This window comes from Lissotriton helveticus, chromosome 8 (assembly GCF_964261635.1).
Source record: "Lissotriton helveticus chromosome 8, aLisHel1.1, whole genome shotgun sequence".
Taxonomy (NCBI): domain Eukaryota; kingdom Metazoa; phylum Chordata; class Amphibia; order Caudata; family Salamandridae; genus Lissotriton; species Lissotriton helveticus.
The window spans coordinates 48,898,407-48,925,364 of NC_136069.1; the positions used below are offsets into that span (position 1 = coordinate 48,898,407).

General features: G+C 47.1%; 1 protein-coding gene across 2 annotated transcripts in view; it reads right to left on the reverse strand.

Annotated features, from left to right (window-relative positions):
* Positions 1-26,958, reverse strand: part of LOC144772340 (uncharacterized) — a 552,285-nt gene that overhangs the window by 273,477 nt on the left and 251,850 nt on the right. The gene's annotated exons all lie outside the window — the stretch shown is intronic.

Genomic DNA, 26,958 nt, shown 5'->3' on the forward strand with positions numbered 1-26,958 from the left:
TTTAGAGGCTTTCCAGCAGCTTGATGACAGTAGACAATTGCACTGGAAATCAATCTGGCAATTCCCCTATTAGATAAAGGGAAACCTTTCCTGGGTGCGCTGAAAGCGACGAAGAGCTGAGAAGATTTGCGAAAGCTCTTAGTTTCCTTTAAGTAGAATTTCACACATCTTTGTACGTCTAGTAAGTGTAACACTCTTTCCGCTGCTGTTGACGGATGAGGAAAGAAACATTTTAACACCAACGGCTCATTCAGATGAAAATCAGTTGGTACCTTAGGAATGAATTTTGGATTCGTCCTAAGAATCATTCTATCTTCCTGAAACTGTAGGAAAGGCTCCTGAATTGTGAGCGCTTGCAGTTCACCTACTCTTCTCGCTGAAGTTAGTGCAATGAGAAGAGCCACTTTCCAGGACAAGAACTTAAGGTCCACTCTGTTTATAGGCTCAAACGGTGGTTTCATCAATTGTGACAGTACTATATTGAGATTCCATAGTTGTGGTGGAGGCTTTACTGGAGGAAAGACCCTGAATAACCCCTTCATAAACTGTTTGATGGTCCTTGATGACCATAAGGACGGGCCTGAAGAAGACCTCCTGTAGCGGGATAACGCAGCCAAATGCACCTTGATGGAAACCTGTGCCAATCCGGACTTTGGTAACAGCAGAATGTAAGGTATAATTTGATGAGGTGCAGCAGTAAAAGGGTGAATGTTCTGTCTCTTACACCACAGACAAAACCTCTTCCATTTCATCCTGTAGGTTTTGTTGGTACTGTCTGCTCTAGCTTTGAACAGGATTCTCCTACATTCGTGTGAGATATTTAGATGACTAAACTCAGTGTTCAGGAGAAAGGCCGCTAATCGCAAGGATTTCGGGTCCGGATGGAGCACCTGACCCCTGGACATTGTCAGAAGCGATGGAATTGGTCGCAGCCGAACTGGACGGTCCTCCGACAGCAGCAGGAGTTCCGTGAACCACTGTTGCCTGGGCCACCACGGGGCTATTAGGATCAGCCTGCACGGCTCTTTTTTGATCTTCACCAGTACGTGGGGGAGAAGAGGAATTGGAGGAAAACGGTAAGCAAAGATGCCAGACCATGCCATGGAAAACGCATTCCCCCAAGATCCCTTCTGGGGAAGCCAGCTTGCGAAGTACCGGCATTTCCTGTTCTCTCTTGTGGCGAAGAGGTCCACAATTGGTGTTCCCCACCTTTGAAAGATGCTGTCCAGGATCCCCTGGTCCAGCTCCCATTCTTGGCAAGACGATTTGATCCTACTGAGAGTATCCGCTTTGACATTTTGATCTCCCGAGAGGTGTTCTGCTGACAAGGATATTCCTTGTTTAAGAGCCCATTCCCATAACTCCTGAGATAGGGAGAGAGATCTTGTTCCTCCCTGCTTGTTTAAATAGTGCATCGCCGTAGTGTTGTCTGTTCTTACCAACACCGGCGAACTTCGTATTCGTGCTTTTTTGTTCTTAATTAAACTGTATTGTATTTCACATTTTTTTAAATGAATGTAATGTTGGTCTCTAATGAAATTGTATCACTTTGTCGGATAAATTAAATAAATGTGTGAATTTTAACATGACTCTAGTATTCAATAACCTATCGCTGTTTTGAAATAGATAATTGCATGCAATAAGGATATCTCAACAATTGCACAATCTGCATTCAGTAGTAGTTTTATTTGTAAATTTGTTATCAGTTGTGGGTGCCTCATATTTATGTGATTTAGAACTTGATAAATAAGACTGTTCATAACTTGTCTTATCTATCTGCAAAAACCAGGAAAAGGGAAACCTTTGTTTTTTTGCACCTGAAGGAAAGCTCCCCATCCTTCTAGGGACGCATCTGTCGTCACCACTAATGGAGCCGCTCTTGAAAGAAAAGTCAGACCCTGAGATACATTTTCTTTTTGTATCCACCATGCCGCTGCCTGCACCATTACTGGTATCACTCGTATTGTGTCGTCGAAGGATCCCTCCGCTTGACGCCACTGAAGATCGATCTGTTCCTGCCATGGGCGCATCCTTAATCTGCAGTGAGGCACGAGGGGAATGCAAGATGACATCATGCCCAGCAAAGATTTCTACCTGCGGACTGAAAGAGACTTTCTTTTTACAAAGTCTTGGAAGAGCGACACAATCCTCAGTTGCCTTTCTACGGAGGGAAACTGCTTGTTGCAGTCCGTGTCTAGTATTGCCCCCAGAAATGTGATCACTCTTGTTGGTTGGAGGTTTGATTTCCCAACGTGAAGAGTCAAACCCTGTTTGGCAAACAAATCTATGCAAGCCTGTGTTGACGCCCTGGCTTGTGCTTTCGATGGTGCTTTGACTAACCAGTCGTCAACTTAAGGAAAGTTTTGATGTTTTTGCTTCCTTACACTGCCGCCACTGGAGCCAGACATTTTGTGAACACTCTTGGTGCTGACTTCAGGCCGAATGGCAGTACCTTGAATTGGTAATGTCTTCCGGCTACTAAGAACTGAAGGTACTGTCTGTGTGCGGGATGGATCGGCACGTGGAAATACGCGTCCTGTAGGTCTAATGTAGTCATATGATCTCCTGGGTTCAATAACGGAAGGATGTCCTGTAGAGACACCATTCTGAAAGATTGCTTTTTGAGATAGGTGTTTAAGGATCTGAGATCCAGAATGGGACGCCATTGGAGCTTGTTTTTCTTGACAAGAAAAAAACGGGAGTAAAACCCCTTGTTTTCTTGGGCATTTGGTACTGGTTCTATTGCTCCCTTTCGGAGCATTGTCCGAATCTCCGGCTGGAGTTGATGCAGATGGCTGGCTTTCTGATGCATCGGTGGCGTACAAGGGAGCGTTTGTAGCAATTCTAGGGTGTGGCCAAATTGAATTATTTTGAGGACCCATTGGTCCGTCGTTATTTTTCGCCAATTTTGAAGATGGTGAGCAATCTTTCCACCCAGGGGAGCACTTGATCTCTGGAATATTGACGTAGCCGGAAGATGGAGGTTGCCATTGCCGTCGGGTGTTGTCCTTCCCCTGACGGCTCCCCCCTTCCTCTTGGAGCTGATTTCGTATATCCTCCTGATTGACGCTGACTGTACTGTTGGCGGTAAGGCTGCGATGAGGCAGGATAAGAGGAATATCTCCCTTGTTGATATCCTCCTCTATAAGAGGACTGCCCTCTACCTCTGGAGCCACAAAAAGAGGCTTTTCTGTACTGCAGTGTTCCCAAAGCCTTTGCAGTATCGGTATCCTTCTTGATACTCTGCAGAGTATCATCGATATGCTTCCCAAATAGATCTTCTCTATTGAATGAGAGGTCTAGAATCTTGTTTTGAACTTACGGCCAAAAAGCGGTTGCTCGTAGCCATCCCTGCCTGCGCAGGACTGCTGCTCCTCCCAAAGATCTAAATGCCGTCGTCGCTATATCCTTAGCGCAGTCTATGACTTCAGCCGAAGTCCCTTCCCCTTCCAGGAGAATCTTTCTGGCTTCCTGCTTCTCCGGTTCCGGCACCTGATTAATGTACGGAGACAGGTCACACCACATTTGCCTGTCGTACCTTCCCAAGACAGCGAGGGTATTAGCGGCTTTAACCAGCAGTGCCGACATTAAGAAAAAATGTTTTCCTGCATTATCCAGTCTTCTGCCTTCTCTGTCCGGAGGGGTCGTGATTGGAGCAGATGGATTTCTGGACTTCTGCTGTGCCGCCTGAGTAATCACATAATCTGGTTTTGGATGACCCAAAAGACAAGCTGGAGCATCTGTAGGTGCTTTATACTTTTTGTCTAGTCTGGTCAGAACCGGTGTCACTGTAGCTGGCGTCTCCATGACCTTTAATTCTTCCTCCCAAATATGACTCACGATAGGCAAGGACCGCACCAACCTGCGATAAGACTCCTTGTAGTCATATAAAAAGCATTCCGCTTTATCCTCAGTCATGGTGAGTGCAAATCTCTTAGTGGCTCTTTCCATTAAATTATGAAAACCACCAATGTCCTCCGGAGGAGAATCTACTGGCTTCGGCATAGGAGTTGAAGGTGAGAGGATGAGATAGTCATCCCATTCTCCACTCGGTTCTGCAATCTCTCCATCCTCGTGGTCATCATCCGTGGTGTCGTGTTGTGACGCTAGTGGTGGAGACCTAGTAGTAGGCTCCGGCAAAATCTCTCTCCTACGCACTGGCGTCCCTGGTACAGACCATGGACGCGGAGTAGCCTCTGGTACGTCCTGAGTGGCTGGAGTAGTTGGATATCTTCTTCTATAATCTTCCAACATACCCTGGAGGTCTTTCAACAAAGAGGATGGTACACTGGTCATATCCTCACGCTGCTGTTGGCGATATTGGTGCTACTCTTGGGGATGCTCTTGAAAATCCCCATATTCTTCCTCAGAATCGACTTCCTGGTACTTGACTTGCAATTGTGAAGGACTACTCGCAAAACCATAAGGACCCTCGTTATCCTCGTCCTCCGAGTCTTCTTCCTCCAGCAGATGAGATGGAACCAATGGAGAAACCTTGCTTGGCGATGTAACCTCTGGCGTTATAGGCTTTTTCCAGGGTACCAATCTTTTTTCTGGTGTCTTTTTCTGTCGTCGACGAGCCAGTCGACGAGATTCCTGTCGCGGTCGTTGACCATGTTATTGTCGTCGACGCCACCGTCTACGTTGTAGTTATCGTCGTCGTCGTCGTCCTCGTCGACGATGCTCCCGTCGACGATGTAGATACGGCTATGCTCGTCGACGAGGGCGTCGACGAGCATAGCCGTATCCCGGCGTATTCCCGTCGGCGGTGAAAGCGTCGACGGCGCCTTCTCACAAGCTTTTACCTCTTCCTTTCTCGTCGACGACGTCGATGATGACGACATCTTTTTCGTCAACTGTCCCGTTGACAGCGCTGAAATACTTCCCTTCTCCTCAGAAGGCGTAGAGGAAGTTCTCTTGATGGTAATCTTGACTCTATGAGGCGATTTTGGTGGTTCTGAGGTGGACTTCCCTTGTTTTACCTCGGAAGCAGAACCCTTCTTCCCCTTAGTTTTGCCTAAAGGAGATTTTGAGGGACTGCGCCCTGAAGACCCTGGGGTGGTCTTTTTTGGGACCTTCTCAGGTCTCTCTCCTGAGGTATGTGTCTGAGGAGATCTAATTCTCTTTTGAGATCTCTTAGACGATCCAGACTCCTCCTCACTCTCACTTGAGAGGACTTCTTTGCTGGCTTTAATCTTCTGGAGCCAAATCAGCAGTCTCCCCTCACGATCCCTCAAGGTTTTATTTGAAAAGGTTCGACATACCTTACAATCCTCTGCCTTATGGTCTGGATAGAGGCAGTATAAGCAATCTTTGTGAGGGTCATCTGTATAAAGCCTCTTAGAACAGGTGGAACAAGCTTTAAATAATCCCTTTTTATCGTTCCCAGACATGGTAGATGAATAGGGAATTCCAATAAGAAGAAAGCAGAAGATGAGACCTCAAATCTCAGTCAAAATACTGTTGTAGTGAAGAGTTTGAGCAGAGCTCAAAGGAGACTCCCTAGCACAACGTGCGGTAGAAAATCTGAGTGGCAGAAGGTTCTCTCAGGAGTGTTCTAGAGGGTGAGGAGCTCTGATTGGTTCAGGGAAAAGTTTGGGCCTTTTTTACAGAACAAAGGCTATGGGTTGCAAAAGGAAAATGGGCCTAGGCCTCTTTTCAGTTTGCTATACTACTAAGCATTGCTTTTTTATATACCGGAGACTCCCGTCTCGACGACGGGGAATGATTCAGGCATGTGAATCTATTAAAGTTCCAATACTGGAGTAACTGGGATTAGTGTGTAGCACTACTGATTGATTTATTGATTGATTTATTGTTCAGTTAATTAAAACCATAACAATATTACAAACATTTTTTTAAAGGAGCAAAATCTCATAAGGCACACATCTCTAAAACATCTTAAAATGTATGTAATTACAAAATAAACGTCATGTTTTATCAGTGTTCATGTTTAGCTTTTAGTGCTAGTTCGTGAGTACGTAAAAATTTTATAACTTTACTGTTCATTTGGGGGTCAGTAGAGTCCAGTCCTCTTAGGATAGCTGTTCTGCACGACTTTATGCCTCTATCCAGAAATGCTCGCCGTAAAATTGTGGTTCGTGCTGGTTGCAGTATCTTGCAATGACATACAAGATGAATCAGATCTTCATTTTTATAGCCACAATGCCGGCAACTTAAATGTTGTTTATGTTTCCAATGAGGGGCTTCCGCAAGAGTGGGGAACTGTCCAAACCTTAATATTATTAATTTCCTCTTTACATAAATAGAGTAAGTGGAATCCAATTAGGCCGCTTGGTTCAGTGTTTTAGAAGTGTCGATCACTGACCATGAATGACTTGTTGAAAAAAGGTCTTTATCAACGAGTAGTGAGTGAAACTTTGCAGCCTTGGTTAGTGTTAATTTGAATGTTTGGTAGGACATTTGTTTATTCCACAACTCACTTGTGCAGGTAGCCTTTAATGCATATTCAAAAAATGTGTATGCTGGCGAATGTTTATCTTGTTCCATTTCCTGGAGCCCGAACTCCAGGCGCACCTGCGCTGGTGAAGCAGTTTTCGGGAGTTGAAGAACCTTTTTATAAATGTGTGCCATTAGTTTGTTTAGGGTTTCTGAGTCCTTACCGTGCATTGCAGCACTGGCGTAGGATAGTGTTGGCAGTCCTTTGTCTGCAATTATCGTAAATCATGGTTTCAAAGACGGTCCCTCCAGTTTCTTTGCAAGCATTTTAAGGGTGAATATTAGTGCTCCTGCTCACTGTGCCATATTTCTTCTGATCACAAAACAATAATTTATCGTTGATATAGAATCCTAAATGTTTAAAAGCAAGATACTTTCTCCAGTAGATTGCACATTAATCTAATAGGTTTAGTCCAGGCTGTTCGATTTGTGATAAGCATTGATTTCGTTTCTGAAAAATTTAATTCCAACTTATTTACCGACAGAAATTCGGAGAGTTCGTTGAGTAGTCTTGTCAAACCTACCTTGGTCAAGCTTAAAAGAACAATATCATCTGCATAGGCAAGGTGTGATAATTGTAGTTTTCCCAGCTTTGGTGAGTGTGAGTTGATTTCATCTAGCTGACAGGTCTGAGAAGAATAAATTAAAAAGGTGCGGGGCCAGTATGCACCCCTGCTTCAGATCCATGTTGGTATACACTTTTCTAGATATTCTAGCTCCATTCCCAAGCTTCATGCGTACCCAGGTATCTGTGTAAAACAGTAGTAGACCCTTCAATATTCTATCTGGTATACCCCACGATTTTAATTTAGACCACATGAGTTTCCGATCTACACTATCAAAGGCGGCTTTTACGTCGATGTAACACAGATGAAGAACTTGTTTTCTATTTTTGCAACTTTCAGCGATCAATGAAATTGACAGAATATTTGTAATAGTTCCAATACCCTTCCTAAAGCTGGTTTAATTTTTTGGTATTAGGTTACGTTCTCTAGACCAATCGGCTAGGTCTTTAAGCATTAATGAAGCAAAATATTTGGCTTCGACATCCTGTAAGGCAATTAGCCTATCATTTTTTGGATTCTATCTGTCTACTCCTTTGTAAATAAGGGTAATGATTGATCCCTGCCAACTATCTGGGATTTGATTGTTAAGTTCTACATCAATGTAGAGTTTCCCTAGGATCGAGCTCCAATACTCCAAGTCGTATTTAAAAGTTGCCTGGGGAATGCCGTTCGGGCCGGGAGCACCGTAGCTTCTGCCTTTCTTTATTATGTTTGATATTTCTTCTATTGCATACATTGGTTGATTGGTCTGTGATATCAGTTAATTCTCGTTAGTCTGCTTTGCGGAGGATTACTAAAAATTGTCTATCTTGAGGACTTGTGCTTCTTTAAATATTTCCCTGAGAAATTTAACCCACTGGTGCTCTTGTACATACGATGTTGATATGTTTCGAGGTCTAGAGAAGTTGTTGGTCTGCCAAAATTTGTTAAGAGCACTACTGAATTTGAGGTGAATTTAAGAAAAGGTGGATTAATAGTGAATGCTTGAATGTCACTGACTCTCCTGGCTGATGTTCGCGCCAAAAGCAGAGATACTTTCCACGAAAGGAACTTCAGATCCACTCTAGGAATAGGCTCAAAGGGGTGCTGCATATGTTGTGCAAGCACCACAATAAGATGCCAGGATAGAGGTGGACGTCCGATAGGGGGAAACATCCGAAACGATCCCTTGAAGAACTGTTGAAAGACCCTAGCTAAATACAGGGAATTGGATCTGTCCTGCCGAAACCTTTAAATATCTGCCAAAAATAATTTCAAAGCAGAATGGGAGAGGCCTGATGTTGCCAAGTGTAGAAAAAACGGTACATTTTGTTCTGGTTTTGCCTGAATCGGATGTATATTGGCAGATTGACACCACATGCTGAATATTTTCCATTTAAGCCTGTACGTCTTAATAGTGGCAGGCGCTCGGGCGTTAAATATAACTTCCTTACAATCCTCAGGAATGTTTAAATGAGCGAATTCAAGGTGTTCAGGTGCCAGGATGCTAATCTCAGTGATGCAGGGTCCGGGTGGCAGATCTGTCCGTTCTGGATGGACAGGAGGTTCGGTATTAGTCGAAACTGAATAGGATCGCATTCTGATAAAAGGAGAAGTTCGGTGAACCAGAATTGGCGAGTCCATCTGGGAGCAATGAGAATTAGGCGACAAGGTTCTCTCTTAATTTTCGGAGGACTCTGAGAACCAACGTTATCGGAGGAAAGGCGTAAGCATATATCCGCAACCATTTAATCGAAAACGCGTTTCCCCTCAGACCCTTTGTGAGGAAGCCAACTTGCAAAGAATGATTATTCAAGAAAACAAAGGTCCTGAACTCATACAAATACGGTTAAGAGTAATAAGCATAGACTTAAATAAGAACTATGTTTTCTATCCAATGTCCAGCCGGACAGAGGAGATTTTTATTTTTAAGATAAACTAAGAATTCAGATGATGAAAGGGAACACAAATCACAAACTGGGCACAAGCCTGTACCAAGTATGGAAGGGGTGAAGACAGTACAAGGGGAAAATGACAGGCAAACAGAGTGGAGCGAAAGGATGCTTACAAAACAATGCAAATCCTGTGTAAGCTAAACCTAACAGTAACTGCAATAATTAATACAAGAGAGAAAATGCAGTACTGTTAACACAGTCGACGTGACGTTTCGATCCCTATCTCCAATTATATACTGGGATCATCTTCAGGACTATATACATTACTATTGCCTGAGTTTTTGGCCTGCGGGAATAAACAGGAAGAATGGAAGGAAGGGGGGGGGGAAAAAGACAATTATATTTCACTAACATTTCAAATTTTTCATGAAGCATGTCACGCATTTGAGAGCATTTTTAAACATTTTAAATTAGGTGACTCGGTGCTCTGGAACTGCCGTTCCCAGTGACATATTATCAGACAGTAAAGATTGCACGGTGCTGTGGGGGTGACTGGACGTTGAGCAGTGAGTTTGGGCCGTGAGCCAAATGACTCCTGAATGAGTGTTGGCGTGACTGTGCTCTTTTTTATTATGTGAAGTGCCTATGTGGACACTTGGCGTGTATAAAAGCTTGTGACCTACGGGTGAATATGGTGCCGTGTAGGGAATTAATCGTGCCGGGGGAGGGCGCCTGGCTATAGGGGAGAGATGCTGACCTTCTTTCAAAGGAAGGTGCGGTCCATCGGCATCAGTTACAAAGCCTCATGGAAAAGCGAATGTACCTAAGGATAAAGATAAATTAATAAAGGCAGGTCGAAGAAACAGTAGGGAGGAGGTGAGGTAAACCGAGGAGTTAAGTTTACCTGAACGGATACATCAAAAGCCTATGAGGCTTCTTTTGAAGGGCAAAATTGTGCGGCAGGACGTCAGTTGAGCGTTCCTGTCGTGTTAAAATAGACCTGTGGGAGAAGGCAAGCTTTTAGTGGGGAATAACCGTTATACTTGAATAACGGAAGGGCTAGCACGAATAATAATGTACCTGTAGACTTTACAGCGTGCCCCGTAAATGTAGAAGTTGGAAGCCTGGGTGGTGGGCTGGGTGGTGGGCTGCAAGGCTCGGCTGCTAAATAAAGCAATCCGGGTGGTTGTTGGTCCTGTGTACAATTGGGAACGGGAGTCAGAGCCATAAACAGCCACCGAATTTCTTCACAAATGAGTGGAGATTGCCTTACCTCAATGAGACACCAGCGACGGGCTGCAGGGAATACCGTCCGGTATAGCGGGATAGCTGATAACCAGTGGCTCTCTGAGAGGCAGCTTTTGGGCCGTGTGCTTTGGAAAAGTAAACACAGAAGAGGGACTAGCGCCAGGAAGAATGGGCATTTGCGGTTCTGATTGGTCGCAAAAAGGTCTAGATCGGGACAACCCCACTCCTGAAAGATTTGATCCAACGTTGGTTGATGCAGTTCCCACTCGTGAGATTGGAAACTCCTGGCACATGGATCGCTGATAGGCTGAACCTGTGTTGTATCGCCCAGTCCCAGATTTCTTGGGCTTGTTGAGAAAGTAGGGCAGACCTTGTTGCTCCTTGTTTGTTCAAGTAGTGCATACTTTGTATTGTCTGTCCGAATTAGCACTGAAGCTCCCATAATGACTGTTCGAAAGGATTTCAGGGCCAAGAAGATAGCTCGCAATTCTAGAAGGTTGATATGCCACGTCTGCTGTTGGACGTTCCATTTTCCGCTGACAGTCAGCCCTTAAAGATGTGCCCCCCATCCCTCGAGGGATGCATCTGTGGTGATGGTAAAATTTGGCGCTTCTTCTAGGAATGCGCTTCCTTCCTCCACATTCTTTTTCAAGTCCACCAGAGAAATGCTTCTCGCATCTGAGGAGTGATGTGAATGAGATAGTCTAATGTCCCCGAAACCTGCAACCATTGGTGGTTGAGTTCCTCTTGTAGGGGCCTCATTCTGAGACGGCAGTTGGGTATCAAGGGGATGAGAAGAAGAATAAATCATCCCTAAAAACGACTTGAACTGCCGGACTGAAACGCACCGGCGGGCTAGTTTGCAGATCTTTTGCTGTCTTTCGTTTGAGACAAAGACTTGAGTTAACTGCGTGTCAAATGTTGCTCCCAAGAACGTCTGTATTTGTGAAGGAATAAGATGAGACTTGTCGAGGTTGATAGAGAGACCCAGAGATTGAAACAGGGCCAAACATCTCTGGATGTGGGTGCTTGTGTCTGAAAAAGAATTTTGCCTGGATAAGGCAGTCGTCTAGGTATGGAAAGATTTAAATCCCTTCCAGACGAAGGTGTGCCGCCACCGGTGCTAGAACCTTGGTAAACACACGGGATGCTGAGCGTAGTCCAAAAGGAAGGACTTTGAACTGCAAGTCCCTGCCAGTACCTCTGAACCGCAAAATTTTTCTGTGTCTGGAAAGAATTGGCCATTGAAAATAAGCGTCTTGAAGGTAGAGGGTGGCCATGTGACCCCCGCTGAAAGGAGTTGAAGGATATCTTGAAGCGTTAACATCCGGAAGGACAGTTTCTTTAAGTATTTGTTGAGGGAGCGAAGAGCGAGAATGGGACGCCACTCTCCCGATTTTTTCTTTATCAGGAAAACTCTTGAATAAAATCCTGTTCCCCTCTGTAACTGCGGAACCCTTTCGATCGCTCCTTTTTTTAATCATCAAATTTAATTGGGAAAAAAGCTCCTTGAGATGAGCTGGAGGTAGGCCTCTTGGAGGAATCTTTATGAACTCTAAAGCATGGCCTCCGGCCACGATGTCCAGGACCCACTTGTCTGATGTTATTGCGGACCAGTTAGAGTAAAATTGGGAGATCCTCCCTCCAACTTTTACATGGGATGGCGGCAGAAGAGGTGGCGTTTCTCATTGTTTCTTATTTGAATCCCGTCCGCGGTAGGAGGGCTTCCTTTTATTTTGCGAATAGGAAGTATTACGTTGTCCGCACGACTGTGGTCTTTGGGGCGGATATCGCCGATTACCCTGATAGGACTGGTATGATCTTTGTTGGTTGTGCCGCCTCGATTAGAGAATGATCCACGTCCTTTAGCACCCCGTAAGGGCGGCTTACGGAATTGAAGAGCACCAAGAGACCTTGCTGTTTCGGTATCTTTTTTGATGGTCTGCAGGGACTCTTCCACATGCTGGCCGAATAGTGACTCTCCATCAAACAGCACGTCAATTATCTTTGCCTGAACATCCTGGAGAAAAGATGTAGATTTCAACCAGCCTTGTCTCAGTAGTACTGCGGCACCCGCTAGCTGCCTAAATCCTGTGTATGCGACATCCACTGCCAAATCGATGATCTCCGCAGGGAAACGCCCCCTTCGTATAGCATCTTTAAAGCTTCAGCCTTTGATGGTTCTGGCAACATGTTGATATATGGAGAAATGTCTGACCACATTTGTCTGTCGTACCGATCTAAGAGGGCCAGTGAATTAGCAGCACGGACTGTCGTCGCTGCCATGGTGGAAACTTTCTTGCCAATTGCGTCTAATCGTCTGCAATCCCTGTCCGGAGGGGCTGTGATTGGAGAAGAGGGATTCCTAGCCCGTCTTTGTGCCGCTTGTACAATTACAGACTCAGCTTTTGGTTGACCTATGAGGCATGCCGGTGAGTTGTCTGGAGCCTTATATTTTTTGTCGAGCCGAGGCAATACCGGAGGGATGGAAGCAGGGGCTGTCATAACCTTTAATCCTTCCTTCCAAATTAAATCAATCTGCTTTCTTCGTTGATCCTTGAAATCGTATAGGAAGCATTCATCCTTCGTTTCCATTGGTAGAAGGAACCTCCGCGTTGCCCTTCCCATCAGGAGGTCGACGCCTCCGATGTCCACCGGAGGAGAATCAATGGGAGCTGGAGTTGAAGAGACGGAGTTTGAATTTGGTATTCGTCCCACTCCGACATAAGAGATCTATTGTCCACTTCTCCTTCCTCCCTATCAACATCAGATGAGTTTGCATCATGAGAATGAGGAGACGGTACCGGAGAAGGCGGCTTAGGAGACCTGAATGCAGAGGTGGAAGCTTGAGGTACAGGTGTCGGTGGAATGGACTCCGCCGATTCAGATGGAGGAAACGGCGATAATAGTTGTCCAACATATATTGAAGATTATTCAGCAGAGCTAGAGGCATCTGTGCTGTAGGAATCGTATCAGAAGGTGGGGCCACAGGCTCTGGGGAAGGCTGTTCATCCTGGTCATCCTCCTGATATTTAATGAACAATTCTGAAGGGCTTCTGGCAGTGCGAAATCTGTCCTCCTCGTCAGAGTCCTCCTCACTCTCCTCCGCATCCAGTAATTGCTCAGGAACCTCCAGAGGTACCTTGGTTGGAGAGATATGCAATGGAGAGAGCGCCTCCAGTGAAAAACCACGTCTCTGTAATAAAGAAGATGCTGTCATAGACGATATAGAGGTTGCCGTAGCCGTAGATGCTGACCAGACTTGCAATTCCGTGCAAGATGATAAATGCAGCGTCGACGCGGGGGCAGTCAACAGTCGTCGGTTGAGCTCCAGTCAAAGGAGTGACCGTCGACAAGGAAGTTTGAAGACAAGGTAATCTTTGACGACTAGGAAGTCTTCATCGACGAGGTGGTCGTCGACGAGGCAACTGCCGACGAGATTCTTCTAACCTTCGTCGTCGACGAAGCATCGACGATAGGCAATATATCCTTCGTCGACGAGATGGGCTTCATGGAGATTGAGAATAACACCGATGACGCCGATGACAATCATTTGAGGTCTCTGCGACATGAAGTAAACAGTCGACGAAGAAGTCGTCGACGACGGGGACTTTTTCTGAGGTAAATCCCTCTCAGAAGGCCGTTTTGAAGCCAGAGACTTCGCGGGTTTTCTCGGGGGCGTAGAAATCAGAAGCTTGCCCTTAGAAGGTGGAGGAGCCTTTTTTGAGGTGGAAGGCAATTCAGAACCCTTAGAGGGTTGTTGTTTTCTCAACACCTTATCCCCAGGAGAAGATAAGTCCTCTTTGTGAGAAGTTGGCCTGATATGCAGTGCTCACTATTCTAGTGATCACTATGTATCAGTCCAGACAACTCTTATTGATGATTGGTTGTAAGTCAACCTTATAGACCAGCTATCCTAGTAGCATGGATACGAGCAGTCTAAGGCTAAACTCTAGAGGGCGTGTTAAGCCAGCTGTTTTACCATCACATATACCCCTTGAACACCAAGTGACAGGACACCACAAGTTGTTATGAAAATAAACAGATATTTATTTATAACAAGACTACCCTGGCTCTTTATGAGACAGGGAGCTAAGCACACAACAAAACTCTTAAGAAAATACTGAAAGTCGCATAATTTACACAAATGCCCGAGGGGCACGAAAAACCATATACTATACAAGTGGAATGCGAAATTACTAGCAGGTAAGTACTATTCTCATAGGCTTTAGAATCGCTAGGACTAATCTACTGAACCTTCAGATTGCAAGCAGGAGGCCTAGGGACGTCGTGTGCAGAGTGGGAACTCTCACGCGTAAGGCGGGAAAAAGTCTATGGAGGCTAGTAGTTGCAAAGTTAGTGTTTTCGGGCGAACCCGACTAGTTAGGTCAAAAACGACAGTGGATCTAGACACTTAGAGAGTTGGCCTACGCTGAAGCACCGGAGTACTCGGTTTACCTAGCCCAGGGGCTGCGGCTGCATAGGGTTCAAGTGTCGTCGGGTTTCTTCGTTGATGAACCAGGAGCCTGAAGAAAGAAGTTGCTGGCAGGCGATCAGTGAAGAAGTTCGTGAGGATCCAAGCCTGGATCGGTGAAGAGGAAGACCTGAAAGCAGAGGGGACCAAGTTCTGAATCACTAGCCAGTGATTAAGTGGCACCAGAGTGGCACCGGGCGAAGTCACCTCGACCAGGTGAGTGGGCGCTGCTGGGCTCTGCAGTCTCTCGGACCAGGAGGCGTTGTCGGCGACCAGGATGGAGGTGCGAGCTGTCCCACGAAGGTATCTGCTGTCGACGTCGCTGGACCCAGGATTGGGGCAACAAGTCTTGGCAAATGCAAGCCCACGCGGTGGACTTAAAATGGAGTCTGGAGTGGACCAGGAGGGTCCGGGGTGCTCCTCTGTTGGAGGGGAGCAAGGGCCAGTCTGGAGCAACCAGACCAGCGGTGTTGACGTCGAAGTTCGTCGTCAGAGGGTCACTAGCCAACGGGCAAGTGACCTGGACAACGCGGTGAGCAGCAAAGAGCAGAAGGGCCCCACGCAGATCTCGTGGATGCAAGGGGGCTGAACTTCGGTGCTGGAGCTGCTCAGGGTTGGGGCTTCTCTTACCCCAAAGCACTCGGTCGAGGGTCACTCGGTGGTCGTGCTGGACAAGCGTCGTGCAGTCTTGAAGATGGCCGGTCCCTCGAGGTCTAGTCACACCCACGGGTCTCAGCTGGGCTGAAGATGCAGGTTGAGGTCAGAGGGGCCAGGGAAGCCGGTTCTCGTCGAGCTGGGCAGTCTTGATCCGGAGGAGAGACTTACAGCAGACCGTGATGCTTGGATGGTGCCTGCTGCTGCAGGGTGACTACTCCTTAGTCACAAGGGAGAAATCTTGAGAAGAGTCTTGAGTTCCTTTCGTGGAAAGTCGGTTCAGGATTCAAAGATGATCTAATTTGGAAGGGGGCCTGCTCCTACCTTTATCCTGCAAAAGGGGGCTGGCACGCGACTAAGTCCTGCCCTATGGGTGGGACAAGGAGGGGGGTGGTTACACCCCTCTCCTTTGGCGGGCTTTTCCCCAGAGCAGGGGCTGGAGTGCCCCTGGAACTGGTTCAAGCCGGCCTATGCACAGTGAGCACCGGGGTGCCACTTGCAGTCACCTTCCTCTAAAGCCCTGCCTACCTAGGATACACAAAATCCTGTCTGGGACGGTGCTGGCACCGCCCCTGGCAGGAAACCCTTTGTCCTTGCCTCCCGCGCTGGGAGGACTCCCAGCAGCAGGAGGGCAGACTTGTGTCTCGGTGGCAGCATCCATTTTGTGGAGCTAAGGCTCGAGTTAACTTTAGCCGGGGTTACAGCTACATACATGTCGTGTCCCTCTAGGAGGGTGGAATGCTAACCCCGTTGCCAGAATTGGCGAGGGGTTAGTATTCCAATTCATATGACACCTTACTCGACATGTTTTGATAATGTTATACCAAAGTTAGCATATGACCGCGAGGTACATAATGCACTTAAGAGTATATGGTATAGCGTTATCATGGAACAGCTATTAGGACTTGGTTCCGCAAGCTGCAAACGGGCTCAGCTCATGCCAGAGCACCATTTCACATTATTCCACGCACTCTGCCTTCAGGATTGTTAAGGCCTGCCATAGGAGTGACTGATAGGAATATATGTGTCCATTTTAGGTTTAGATACAGGAATACTATATCTAAAGCAAAGGGTGATTACACCACCTTGCCCCAGCTGTCAAGCAGCCAGTTGTGTCTGGTTTAGTTAGTCAATCCAGGGGTGGCATAATACATGCTGCAGCCCCTGGGAGACTTCTGGGTACACCTCTGCCCTGGTTACAGGGACACAAGAGAGGGCCCAGTGCCAATTCAGTACCTGGGTACAATTTGGAAGAGAGAACAGCTAGGCTGTGGGTCTGATTAGCAGGCCCACAGCCAGGGAAAGTCGTAAACCAGTGAAGCAAAAAGCAAAAATCTGGGTGATCATAGGATTGCAGACCCTATTCTCCTACACTCTTCAGCAACCCTCTACCTAGAGGACATAGTTGAACCAGAGGCAATACTTCCTACCTCAGATAAGGGGTTGTCTTGGTCCTTAATCTTCTGTAGCCACAGAAGTAGACGCCCTTCTCTGTCCCCGAGTGTTTTCTGAGGGAAGGTCCTGCATATCTTGCAGTCTCACCTGGTGATCTGGGTAAAGGCAGTAAATGCACTTCTTGTGGGGATCGTCCGAGAACAGCTGGAGCTTCCCACAAGGCTCACAAGGTCTAAAAGAGAGACTTCTTTGAAGAAGACATTATGAAGTGAAGAAATTCCTGAGGAATTAGGAAAGTACTGAGCAGAGCTCAGAGAGACTCCCTTCACACGACGTGCGGTAGAAAATCTGAGAGCCTGAGCCTCTGAGGAGAACTTTCTGGTGGGTGCTTTCGCCTGATTGCCTGCAGTTTGGACCATATATAATGACTTGGACAGTCCGAGATGTGGAAATGTTCTTCCTTGTAGCTTATGGCTATTTTACTACCTGGTTTTATGTTACCAAGGTTTTTGGTTATTATGTGCATATTATTGCTTTTTTATGTACCATGGGACTCCCACTCAGACGACGGGGAATGATTCAGGCATGTGAATCTATGAAAGACACCCCAATACTGGAGAACTTGCAAGCTTTTATTAGGAAGTTCCGCAATTCATGGCAGCTAATCAGCCTTGCTTTTTACTTTTATAGTTCTTTCAGCAGCTCATGTCTAGCCTGAAGGATATTATGCACTTTAGACATAATAAAACAATGGAACATTATCCTTCTGAAGTCAAGCTCATACTTACCACATTGATTGTAAGACAACTTGGTTTCCCTGCCTTGAACCTTAACTTTCCTTCACCATAAGGGTCTGGTGGCCAAGTGGACTAATGAAGGACAGCCGCCTGAAGCTGAACTCAGACAAGACGGAGGTACTCATCCTCGGCTCCACCCCTTCAGCCTGGGACGGTTCCTGAATGAATGAATAAATGAAACTGGATCTTATAAAGCACAGACTTAGCCCAAAGGTCAAGGCGCTAAAGCAGACTATGCAGGGAGAAGGCAAGGAATATTAAGCTGCAGACTGAGTGAAAAGCAATGTCTTTAAAGCAAATGAGAGGGAAGACCGGAAAGAGCATAGGGGAGGGAGTTCCAGAGTTTGGGAGCCACTGTAGAAAAGGCACGGCCTCCCCACCTAACCTTGCTGAACCGTGGCACTATAAACCGATTCTTATCAGCTGACCTAAGCTTCCTAGAGGGAGTATAACGATGTAAAATTGTCTTGACACCCTCTGGACCAGTACCAAAAAAAGCCTTATGAACTAAGCAAAAGGTTTTAAAGAGAATCCTGCGTTCAATAGGAAGCCAATGTAGCGCCCTAAGAGAGGAAGAGATGGAATGGAATTTAGGCAGATTCATCACGAGCCTTGCCCCAGCGTACTGTACTAGCTACAGCTGTTGAATCAGACCTCTATTAATGCCCAGGCAAATGGCATTACAGTAGTCCAATCTGGAGGTCACAAGGGCGGCCACTGCCTGTTTACGTGAGTCCAATGAAAGATAGCGTGAGATTTTCTTCAAAGTTCTGATAATCCCAAAACAGGTGGAGACTGTCCTACTCACCTACCTACTCATGGTGAGAGTATTGTCCACCATGATGGCAAGATTTTTTCCAAGTGGGACAGGGCAGGGACAAGTGCCCAAAGAATCTGGCCACCAATCGCTGGACCAGATATCCGATCTACTGCCAAAAATCAACACCTCAGTCTTCTCCCCGTTCAATTTAAGAAAGTTTTAACTCATCCAGGAAGCGACTGCTTCCACTCAGAGCCTGAAGTTAGAAGCTGCATCTCTAATATTATGGGTAATGGACAACATTATTTTAGTATCATCTGCATAGGATAATACTTCCAATCCAAACGGTCTTACAACTTTCGCAAGCGGGGCCACATAAATGTTAAAAAGCGTCTGACTCAGGGAGGAGTCCTGAGGGACGCCACACACCATAGTATTGGGGGCAGAGAAAAAAGGCCCAAGGTTCACCATCTGAGTCCGATCATTCAAAAAGGAGGCAAGAAGCCCCAGGACTGAACCCCCGATCTCCATCTCCCTGAGGCGCTCCACTAGCCTCACAGGGGACAGGGTATCGAAAGCTGCTGTGAGGTAGAGAAGAATCAGCAGGGTAGTATGACCTGCATCCACCTTCATACGGATGTTATTGAAAACCACCGTATGGGCCGTTTCCGTGCTATGCAGGCTTCTAAAACCGTGTTGTGAATCATCCAGCAATTGATGGTCGCTAAGATAAGAAGTAAGATTAAAATTAAGATGCCTTTCAAGAATCTTGTCCGGGACCAGGAGCAACGAAATCAGACTATAATTCCTAAGCTCCGCAGGATCGAGGGAAGACTTTTTCAACAAAGGCTTTAACACTGCTGTCTTCCAGGACAAAGGATACTGTCCCTCAGAGAAAGCCACATTCAAAACAGCAGTGAGATGTGGTGTAATTACGTCTCAACAACGTTTTAGTATCTTAAGGGGACACGGATCTAGAGGAGAGCCCGACTTAACACTTTCAAGCAATCTGTCCGTATCCTTGTGCGCTAATAATGGAAAAGTGAGGAGCCTGGGGAGAGTCTCAGAGGAAGTCAGTTCCTCCATTGCTGTGATCAAAGACGTGGACTGTCCTACATTGGCAACTTCAAGAGCCAGGTATATCTCTCTAATCTTAGAAGTGAAGAAATCCGAAATTTTATCACAAAATGACTGAGAAATCAACAGTATGAGTTGTTGTCGGAACAGTAAGGGAGTTGATAACCTTAAACAGTTCCCTGGAGGATTTAGACGAATCCTTCATCTTTGAATAATAGAGCCTTTTTTCTTCCATAATTGCCTCCTTGTAATGTTTCAAAGAAATCTTATGGAGTTCCCTGTCCGCAGGATCTATCTTTGAATGCCATTATTGTCTGCGGCACATTAATCTAAATTTTCTAAGTTTCTACGAAAAACAAGAAGCAGAAGGTTTTAGTCTAGCCGAATAGTGCTTCCTGACTGGCGCCAAGTTGACCAAAGCATCTGACAATTTTTGCGACAACTCCATAGCAACCTAATTAAAATCGTGATGCCTAGAGGGAAGGTAATTGTCAAATAAGCTAGTAAGAGCCTTATTAGTTATACGGCTAAGGTCTCTTCTTTCCACCCAATGTTTATGCTCTGAAGTGTTTCTCCAGGGTAAACCACTGCGTAAGTAAAAAGGTACACCAAAATGATCCGATCCGATTCCTGGTGGCCGGAATCACTGGAACAGCCCCGACACCCACCTACCACGCAAGCAACCTAGGGGTCATTCTCGACTCCGCCCTCTCCATGACTAATAATACACCAGTTGTTTGACCACGGAGGCTTCACCGTTAAGGCAGCGTTTTTGAACTTCATTGAGCCCGCATCTCGCCGCACCCGCTTCGCGGGTGCCGCATCGTCCAGGAGTGTCTGGGGCAGCATCACCCAAGGACAGGAGCGGTAAGGCGGTTCCGGGCAAGAGGCTCAGCGGGGCTGCGAGCGTGCGGGGACTCCAACATCCAGGAGTCCCTGCGAGACCGATAGTCAGCATCCGGTCCGCTCTCCCTGCGGGCCCGCCCCCCGCCCACCTGAGGATTGTAAAAGCTCCCTGCATCTTCTCCTCGCTGGGACACCAGTTGTTTGACCACGGAGGCTTCACCGTTAAGGCAGCATTTTTGAACTTCATTGAGCCCGCATCTCGCCGCACCCGCTTCACGTGTGCCGCATCGTCCAGGAGTGTCTGGGGCAGCATCACCCAAGGACAGGAGCGGTAAGGCGGTTCCGGGCAAGAGGCTCAACGGGGCTGCGAGCGTGCGGGGACTCCAACATCCAGGAGTCCCTGCGAGACCGATAGTCAGCATCCGGTCCGCTCTCCCTGCGGGCCCGCCCACCCGCCTAACACGCCCCCTATTTATAGCCTCAGACTCCCGCAGCGCGGGACGCAGCTCGGGGAGAAGACCGGGCAAAGAGCGGGCCGTTTGAGGCCGTTCGAGGTCCAAGAGGTCTGGTCTGGGCCCCCCCCTTTTCGCCCCTTGCTCTGCCATCGATACAGTCTACACTGCTCCCTCCTATTGTTTATGCTGGTTGCCTATTTTATTTATATATTTGCACACGGGCTAGTCGCAGTAGGGTTGCTAAGGGGGGGTTGATACAAAATGGTCCCATGGATGATTTTATTACACGCACAAACATTGCTATAGACAATGAAATTACCAAATTGCAAACGCGAGTCTCTTTAGATTTGGCTGCTGCTAGAAGATTGTCGCAGGACTTTGCTAATTCTAAAAAATCATCCTTGGGTCGCATAGCATCTGCCATTACTCCGGAGCGTCTGGACAATCCGCGCAGCGTAATCACGCAGGCGGATGTCCATTACACTCCGGTCTCGCTAGTCTCACCCTCACCCTTGTGCCCCACACCTCCGTCTGTAAGTCAGCTCCCAACAGCCCACTACCACTCCTCATACCCCAGATATTCCCGATGTATCTACATGTAATAGTACCAAGGGTAAACTACACCAAAGGAAACGTTCCTCAAGGTCTGCTTACTCACGTAAGAAGGCTAAAATTGCTGGGGCACAACAACTTATCGTTGGTAGCATCCCTGTGACTAGCGTTATAGGAGGGTATGCTCCTTCGCCACAGGTTCCCCGGGGAAAAGATAGTGATGGTGCAGCCTCTGCAACCACTAAAGATAACCTAATTGCAGAGGAAATTGGACTACATTCAAAGGATCAGGAAGGGAGGGATGGGGAGTTCATAGGAGTAGTTTGGGAAACCTTAAAAAAGCTCCTATCTCCTCTGGACCTAAGACTTTCACGCATTGAGAACCATCTATTAGAGATGGAAAAGAGCATTATAGCTTTGGCCACTCTTGGCTTGCTAGGTCTAGAAAACCAAGGTCTCCTAGAGAATAATATAGCTCCACAGACTCCAATCCTTCCCCCTCCAGCACCAGTTATAACATAGCCAGTCCCCAAACCTCGTACTAAGAGAGTCGATCACAAAATCTCTGATCCCCCGCCTAGGGCGCCAAAGCCAAAGCACCCCATTCCCCAAGCCCCCATACATACTAATGTGGGTGCTCTTCCGAGGCAGAATGCTAGCAACAGTACCCACCGACCCACTCAGGGCTCACACAACAAGAGCAACTTTCGAGGGGGTTATATTGATCTCCCCCCAGAGGCCAATGACTACGTGGTGGTGCTGACGGGTGTGTCGGAGGTCGAGAATGACCATTACGAAAATCATTGGTCTCTAAAGAACAAGGTCATGCACTGGCTTAATGTGCATAGACCGATCCCAAATGGTCGGACAAGCGGAGTTAAAATGGTGCGAAGAGTTCCCTGGGTAGGTCCCTCACGGAAATCTAGATCTGGTGATTGCATAGTCGTGACGTTTGAGGATCCATACACGGCCTACCATATCTGTTCATGGTTTACTGATGGCGAAGGCTCATCCATTGCACCCAGGCCACTAACTTTCTTTTACCCACCACGTACCACACATACTTATGGGGGCGACTGGTCCATGGTACATCATCAGTCCGGGAGGGGGTATTCTACTAAAGAGCAAGTTCCAACTAGACGCTGGTTCGGGGCACCAACCTCGAACAGGTACAGCTGTCTCGAAGAAGTAGATTGACTCCTCAAGCCCCTTGATCCTCCACTGCTTCCAAAGATTTCCTTATCTCATGGGGAACCTGACTCCTTATCCTTGGTAACCAAACCTGACGGGACTAGCTCCGCTCCACTTGTCCAACCAACGGCACATGTCTTGCTAGTGCAGGGAGCGCCGAACACCTTTAATACCCATAGAACTCATGCAATCGTGCATGAGATAGTTGCACCACCAACGACTTCTATGTTATTCCACCAGTTGTCCCTGCCTGCTGGCAAACAAATTACCGTCACCAGGGCAAATATCCGAATCCAGAAAGAGGCCACTCAAATACCAACCAGAGCCGATGTAGTGGCGGCAGTGTTTGATCATGGCTCAAGGGTAGGCCCTGTTTCTAACCTGGATCACCCTGCTTTTGCCCCAATGACCAGACAGAGAACCACAGGAAACCCACAGCTGAAGATCTTAAGTTGGAATGTGGCAGGCCTTGCACGTAATGTTGACAACCCAGATTGGAATTCCTTTGTGGATCCTTTCGGGATTTGTCTTCTGCAAGAAACATGGTGCTTGGAACCTCGCCACAGGGTAGGGTATACAACCTACTTTGTGCCTGCATCCCAACCTTAGGGCGGCAAAGGTCGCCCGTCGGGTGGCCTTATTTGGGTCAGTATTGCATTGGGATTAACCATAAGGCATATAAACACACAATCTCCTGATCTTCAGAGACTCACAATACAGTGCCATGGGGGTAGGAAGCTAGAAGTGTTTAACCTTTATTTAAGGGGGGCTAGGGGGGGGACTTCAATGCTATCCTCATCCGGAGTAGAAGAGGAGCTTAGATCCTGTAACATCGACTCCCTTGTTGTTTTAGCAGGAGACTTTAACTGTTGCTTCGAACCTCTAGCCAGTGAGGACATCTTGGACACCTGGGTAGACTATGCTAGGAGAGGCATTCCTATGCTCTCTCTAGATCCGATCAAAAAATGGACCCAGAGTGCCATAGATATCAACTCACTTTGTATGGAATACGACCTTAGAGCAACTAATGGTCGATCCGAGTCAGATCCTAGGGGAGCGCACACCTATAATAGGGTGGGACATACTTCTAGAATTGATTACATATTGCTGAACCATAAGCTATGGTCGTATTTCCATGACATGGAAGTCCTATTGACATCTGACAGTGACCATAACCCTCTGGCCCTAACCCTTATCCCCCCGTGGCAAGACAGGAATCCAACTACGTCTCCACCTATATGGAAATCATCCCACGAATTTGTTCCTTCGAACTGCGGTAGGCGATTAAAATGGGCTAAAGTTGCTGCGGACGAGGGAAGGATGGCCCAAGCTAAGACCATAATGACAGCTGTGAAGCTCCGTCTAGACACATCGGAAACCATCAATCATGATGTCCTTACGACCCTCACTGAAACTGTCTCAGCTCTAAGTGAGTTGTTCATAGTCCCACAGAGTAGGGCAAGGGCCACAAGTAGAACCGCAACCAAGGGTAGAGATAAATGGTACTCCTCTGCATGTCGTGCTGCCAAAGGGGAACTCATCCTAGCTGTGAAACTAAAAGACCCAGTTCGAATTAGACTCGCTAGGAAAAGTTATAAAAAAGCTCTATCCGTGGCAAGGGAAGTACATGAAACCAACTTCTGGAGAGAGCTAATGGATGCGAGTTCTAAAAAGGACACGAAGGGGTTTTGGGATTTGCTTAGAGGTAGGGATAAGCCCGTCGACTCACAATTGACTTGCAACATTACAGGGGAGGCTTGGTTTGCCCATTTCTCTAAGCTCTACTCCATTTCATCAGGCGCATTAGAAATAAATAGGGGTTCTTCGCATAAAGCGCCTGTTGCTAACACAACCAATGACCACCCCTTTGCTGCTAAGGAAGTTGAAGGGGCAATTAGGTGCCTTGTTGCTAACAAGGCTGCAGGCCCAGATGGCATCCCAGGTGATCTGTTGCGGGTCAATATAGAGGTGTGGAGCAGACTTATTGCCTCACTCCTGAATGAGGCCGTGATGGGAGGTTGCCTTCCGGACTCCTGGAGGGGCGGAGGTCGTCCCGATTTTTAAGAAAGGCTGTCGGGACGACCCTGCTAACTACCGTCCAATTAGCTTGCTCGATTCCACCCAGAAGGTAGCGGGCAAAGTAGTCTTAGGTAGGATTTTGGACTAGGCTGAAGAAAATCAGGTTTTGTCTGACTTCCAGGCCGGTTTTAGATCAGGAACTGGTACCATTGAACAGACATTTCGCCTTTTAATGCTCTATTGGAAAGTGGTCGTATTGGGCAAAGGCAGTCTGTATCTCGCATTCATAGACTTACGGACTGCCTTTGACCTGGTCCCACGTGACCAATTGTGGAATGTCTTAGAGGGTTTGGGTATCCCTACGTATTTGTTGGGTTTGCTTATTAAGTTCCATGAAAGCAACTTTGCTCAGATCAGGTGGGGAGACCAGGGCCAAAAAACATCTCGCATTCCTGTAGATAGGGGTGTCCGTCAGAGTTGTGTGCTAGCCCCCACTCTGTTTTCACTCTGTTAACGGAGTGGTGGAGCACCTTCTCAAACATCCAGCAGATGCACCCTCCCTGGCGGGCAGAAAAATACCTACCCTCCTATTTGCAGATGACACCCTCCTGATCTCAAAAACCCCGATAGGCCTTCAAACGTTGCTTTCCAGGTTCAAGGACTTTTGTGATTCTAGGGGCCTTGTCATTAATGTAAGCAAAACCAAATTCCTGGTCTTAAACCCCCCTAGGAAGACAGTCATCCCCCCAACCTTAGACTCAGTCCCACTTGAAAGGGTAAAGGAATTTGATTACTTGGGCATCCGACTCTGTGACTCCATGAGTTGGAAGGCTCACCACCAAAAAGTCTTTCTGACTCATAAGAGGGTTACAGGGGCCCTGCTAAAAGAACATCGTGCCTCGTCTCTTAAACCCATTGGTTCGATATTAGATATCTATAGGGCAAGGGTGGTGAGTGCGGCGCTGTATGGGTCGGAATTGTGGGGTGTCAAGAGAGTTGATACTTTGACTCATCTTGAAAACAAATTCCACAAAGATCTCATGAGGCTACCATACAGCACCCCCACACTCCCACTCTTATTAGATGCAGGTACACGCCCAATATGCGAGCAAGCAAGGTTACGTCCCCTCTTACTGTGGGCTCGAATATGAAATGTACCAGAATTGTCGAGTTATGCGGAAGCCCTAAGTGAACTCCTCTCATCCCCTGGCTGGCACAAGGTTGGCTGGCTCATGGAAGTTAAGCGGCTTCTCTGTGAACTGGGCCTTGGAGAGGCTTGGGTCAATAGAACAGCTCCACCCAAACAGATGTTAAAGAAATTATATTGGTCGTGGGTGGCAAATGAGAGAATGAGCAATTCTAAATTATGCAGATCTGCTGTTGACTTTCTGTTAATCAAGGAGCTCCCCTTTAGAGAACCTTATCTGGACTTGATCCTTAACCCGATGGATAGGTAATTGTATTTCAAATTTAGGGTGGGAGTTCTACCTTTAGGCCAGTGGACAGCAAGCTGGAAGCCACCGCTGCAAACCACACCGTATTGCCCTTTTTGCCAAAAAAGGGATGAGTCCATTGCCCATCTAATGTTTGAGTGCCCAGCCTATGTAGCACCTCGGTGCAGATGGCTGAAACCACTATGCAGGAGCCTTGGCACTAGATCGCACTTGGAGGCTCTACGCATCTTAAGATCTGATGCTCGCCCTTTGTTCGCCTGTTGCCTGGCAAAATTCCTGGGTTGGGTATGGCGGATAAGATCCGTGAGGAAATTGTTTCTCCAGTAACAAGATCTGCATTGATTTAGTATGTTTTAATAACTTTATGGTAAATGAATTCCTTTTTATGTTATTTTATTGATGGTTACAAGAAATTGAAGAATTGATAAACGGTATAAATTGAATAGAGGGATGTATTGTTAAATTGTATTTTTAACTGTTTTTGTATTGCAATGCTTTTATGATATGATAAATATATCGAAATAAAGCTATTCAAACAGACTATTAATAATCCACATTTATAAAGTGTGAACAATCACCCATAAGGGTCTCTAGGCGCTGGGGGCCGTTGGGAAGATTAAGCAAGCTACTGCCCTGAGTCACATGGTGCTGGGCTAGCCTACCGCTAGAGCCGGGGATCGAACCGTGACCCCCAGATTCCAACGTCAGTCACCCTGGCCGCGGCGCCACACCTCTCCCTAAGCAGGTCAACGCCATCTTCTCTTCCTGCTTCAACATCCTCCGAATGCTTCGCAGGATCTTCAAGTGGATCCCCACCAAAACGAGAAGAACAGTCACACAGGCCCTTGTCACCAGCAGGCTGGACTACGGAAACGCCCTCTATGCAGGAACTTTGACCAAGCTCCTGAGACTGCTGCAACGCATCCAGAACACCTCGGCACGTCTGATCCTCGACATCCCCCTCCTCAGCCACATCACACCCCACCATAGAGACCTACACTGGCTCCCCGCCAACAAGAGGATAACCTTCAAGCTCCTCATCCACGCACACGAAGTCCCCCACAACACCGGCCCAGCATACCTCAGACGACTCAGCTTCTTCACCTCCACTCTGCCGGCCTGGCCCTCGCCACAGTC